This window comes from Hemitrygon akajei, chromosome 1, assembly GCF_048418815.1.
Source record: "Hemitrygon akajei chromosome 1, sHemAka1.3, whole genome shotgun sequence".
Lineage (NCBI taxonomy): Eukaryota > Metazoa > Chordata > Chondrichthyes > Myliobatiformes > Dasyatidae > Hemitrygon > Hemitrygon akajei.
In genome coordinates this window covers 112,293,737-112,298,321 of record NC_133124.1, presented here as the reverse complement: position 1 = coordinate 112,298,321, position 4,585 = coordinate 112,293,737, and the positions used below count along the sequence as shown (strand labels likewise).

Genomic DNA, 4,585 nt, shown 5'->3' with positions numbered 1-4,585 from the left:
TGAGATCACACACACACCATGATATTCATATTTCTCATGTATTAGTCTTCCAAACCTTGTACAACTGATGCGAAGTGGCGTGATTAAAAAGCTAACCCTGCATTTTCTGGGAAAGGGAGGGGTAAATTGCTGGAAAATTTCAGAAATCAATTTGCAAGCCCTCCCATTCTGCTGTATCATGTTGGTTTTTTTTCCAAATGGGGGAGGTGAGCAATTCTAATCAGGTTGCTCATGGAATGACTTCAGATCAGAACCACTTACCAGAGAGGGTGATGTGCAGCTGGTTAACCTGCAATGAATCTATTCTGAGCCTGCTGGATACCCCCCTGCTATCATTGAGCTTGGTGCAGGCCAGCAGATTATAAAATGCTCCTTGTGTCACTCTGAGCGCAGTAACAGGGTGTAGCAAACTCATCTGATTCTGCAGGCTGAGCTGCATGTAGTTCCTGATATCAGAAGATGCTGGCAAGATCATATAGAGCAACACGCAGGTGAGTCTTACAATCAAATGACTGGTCCAAGGCCACAAGGACATAGGTACAGTATTTTTTAGAAATTTTGGATTAAAATGCAATTTCACGACTGAATATTTTTCAAAGATTTTTTTTTTACTTTTCCCACACACTCTGCCCTCAATTAATCACAATGCTGTCGATCTGTACTTATTCATGTTGCTATTATTCATAATAGCCAAACCAAAGCTGAGATTTATTAAATTAGAATCACTATGGAATTTTTAAAAAAGCTGCCACATTGTTTTAATTATTGTTGCATTACGAAAGCTAGCAGCTATTGTTATTGGGTAGCCAATTGTTAAGACTGGTTAGCCTCAGAGATGAAATCTGGAATTGTAGTCGTACATGTAGGTCAAGAATGAAGAAATTCAGAAGTGATTTCTATGCATCATCAGTTCAGTATGAGGCTCTGCAGACACTTCCCCTTGCTCTTTTGCACAACAGCATAAAATGCTGGAGATACACAGCAGACCAGTCAGCATCTGCAGAGGGATAAGACAAAAAAAAGAGACATTGGGTGTGTACCTGTTCATTACAGCTCCTTCTCGCACCCTGCCCCACCCCATAATTCAAGATAGCTTTTCTCCCACAGTCTGACAAGTGCAGGCGAACAGTAGCAAAATTAATTACGCACTGCAAGTGAAATGGCTGCACCACTTGGGACATTTAGCAGGATTGGCATATATGATTCCTATGTGGATAGTACATCTGCTGGGTTTCAATTGAGGTAGGGCGTCACAGGGAAAGTAGAGTCGTGGACAGCTGCAGATACCTGTAGGTTTCCTTTGTGCTGTTTCTTTTTCTCGCTGCAGGAATGAGCTTGAGCCGATAGTCACCTACAGCAAAGTGAATGGCTATTCATTACCCAACCTATTTAAAGGCTAAATGCTGACAGTCTGAGTTTTTCAGATTTCTCATCTTGTGAAAGGAGGTTGCATCTCTGAGTGACAGTGCAATCATTTTCTTGCCTTTATTTTTTGGAAGAGGCTGCTACAGAAATATAACAAGGCAGATCCTCCCCCCGCCCCCCGCAGCTTCTGACCAATGTTTATTATTCACTTTAGAAATCTGGTCAGTATTTAATTGCTGTTTGTGATACTTTGTTGTGCGCAGTCTGCTTTTTTTACATTACAGCAGGATCTATCCGTTAAAAAGTACATCACTGGTTGTGAAAGGCCTTGTGACCTCCAAAGACCATCAAAGTGGTGTAGAAATGCAAGTCTCGTGTCTTTTCTCGGATCTCTGCAGCAACTTTCTAGAGTGGCATCTCCCCTACTTCTACATCTGGAGCTGGGTGACGTACTTACATGAGACACGAGTATTGAGGCAAAAGGCACGAAGGTTTAGTTTCTCCAATATAGTTTGGAATTGCTAATTCACTGTCAATCAATTTATTCATTCAGCCAAAAGAGCAGGAACAGCTGGTGATCAATCATTGGAATAAGAGGACATAAATAAAGCTAATGCACAAGTGACCCACCCAGCTGGCATCACACCAGCATAGATTGCAAGAATATAATTTGATCATAATGGTAAATACTACTTGTATTAATGGTAACCGGTAAAGTGCCACAATAAATATACAACAAATAATGTTAATCATCATATTCAACAGTGGTTACGGATGAAAGGATGATAATAATGAATATATAACTGATTTCATGCCAAACATTCATTGATTATTGGTGCAGGATTAGCAAAAAATGGAAATGCACAGAGCTGTGCACAATTAATGATTAAAGAATGCATTAATGCAAATGTATATTCAATATCAATCGATGTTAATAAATAAAGCTAACAACAGAAGGGCCTTTATAATAGGCAATGAATACAAGTAATCGCTGTTGATTAATGGAAGGGTAGAATTAACAAGCCGTGACAGTACTATTATTGGTAACAAATACATAGACAACATATGGATTAATCGGATATTCACAATAATGGAATACAAGGCCAATTAAAGCAAGTAAACAGAGAACTTATCAGAGTAATATCTGAAATTGTTAGTTAGGAATGTACAACTTGTCTTATTTGCATGATATTAATGATAATGGAGATGAGGGAGACGCTAATGGCGAATGCAGGGTTAGTATTAATTGTAGCAAACACACAGTGTTACTGGTGATGCGTTTAGGACCACTGCAGATACTAAATATAAACAGCAGTGATGGACTAGAATTAATAGCTATGCATGTAAAAAATTATTAATAGCAAATCCAGCATCAATATTATTGGCATTGCAAATAAGACCAGTATTAATTATAAGTTGTTCATCGATGGTAATGAATATATGGTTAACATTAATGATAATTGACATATGACCAGCATTAGTGCCAATGAACCTGTCTAGTATTAATGTTAAAGAATATAATTAAGCATGAATAATATTGTACATTATTGGCAAGAGTTATAAAGTTAATATTATTGTTAATATTATGAATGAATATACCAAATCTATCATTGATCGTCAGGTTATTAATGACAGATATAATTTTGATTCTGGTATTAGTGGCAACGTTGATAACTGTTTTAACAAGGTAGTTTTATTGATTGTGAAATAGAAATGTTAATTGTAATGAATAAAGGATGTTCTATTCAACTCTAAGATTACTTTAAATTTCAGCCAGAACCACACCAGCCTTAGCTTCTCCTTCACCCAGCCTCCAGATTTGGATAAATCAGATCTCTACTGTCCAGCCTCACATCCCACAAATACACCTCAGTTCATCCAAAAAACTCTATCCACATTTTTCTACACCACCCTACTTGCTCATCACTTCGAGAATTTAGTGCCGATCAAACACAAAGTAGGCAAAGATATTGAAGCTGGTTACTGCCTTTATTTCATGAATTCATGGGGAGCCATTCCTCAGAACACCTCTGCTAACACAAGGTTACAATTCCAAATTGTACAGTAAATCTAATCACACTAGGTCAGCCAGCCTCCAGACACCATTTCCGCAATTTATACAACATTGGCACCTGTACAATTGGTTCCTCATTGATCAGAGTACCAAACAAACCTTTCATCGTGTTGCCTCTCCGACAACTAGTACCTATACAACCGGTTCCTCACGGATGACATGATCTATTGTTATTACAAAGAACATAGACCCATTCTGCTTTTTAATCATGCTCCCCCCAAGATTCTACCAACCACCAGTCTTCAAGCTTAATTTTTCCTCCACAATCACCTACTGGCACCCATTGATTCCCAACCGCTAATAAGTCCATAGGAGTAGAATTTGGGCATTTGGCCCACAGAGTCTGCTCTGCCATTTAGTCATGACTGATCCTTTCTTTTCTCCCTCACCCCACTCCCTGGCCTTCTCCCTGTAACCTTTGATGCCGTGTCCAATCAAGAACCTATCAAGCTCTGCCTTAAATACACCCAATGACCCAATATATGAGATTCAGATTCAATACTTGTATCCCCCTGTGGTTTCACCACCTTCAGCTCGATAATCCCACCCTCGCTAAACCTTATTCTTTTGATTACAGTTGTGAAACCCCTCCTATTTATCTCAATACCTTCAGCAGCATAAACTTCATAATGAATTTTCACCCTGAGCCTTGTTCATTGGTGATGTGCTTCAGGATTTTTTCCTTTGTCAAATGTTTGTGTCAATGCAGCCTGCTGTTTCTGCATTTCTGCCTATTCTCGATGGTTAGTAAATGTACCTCTGAGACAGATTGCTGAAATTCGAGCAACTGTACTCCTGTTACATCATGTTGTGTAGTATAGTTTGAGGGAGTATTGTACTTTTGGACGTACCAAATTTTCGTCAGGATGTAAAACTGAGGCCTCTCGGGCAGACAATGACCCTGGGTCTATTTTTTTGTTTCTCAGCCAACATCAACAAATATCCTATTCACTTTCTGATTGATTTTCAAGTGGAATTCTCTCTCAATCTTAAGAAACAGCAGCAATGTGGGAAATGTGCAAGGATATATCACATCACCCTATCAATGTGTTCCAAATCCGAAGGTGCTGCTTCAAAGTGTTGGTGGTACTACCTGAGAGTCCACGTGAAACCAACAGCATCCTTCATGGGCAGGCCAAGATGGTA

The 4,585-nt window shown here is 39.1% G+C and overlaps 1 long non-coding RNA gene across 1 annotated transcript; it reads left to right on the top strand.

Annotated features, from left to right (window-relative positions):
* The first annotated feature begins 399 nt into the window (after positions 1-399).
* LOC140732575 (uncharacterized) lies at positions 400-3,114 on the top strand. Its single transcript, XR_012100110.1, has 2 exons — positions 400-491; positions 1,650-3,114. It is a non-coding gene; the product is annotated as an uncharacterized lncRNA (long non-coding RNA).
* The last annotated feature ends 1,471 nt before the right edge of the window (positions 3,115-4,585 follow it).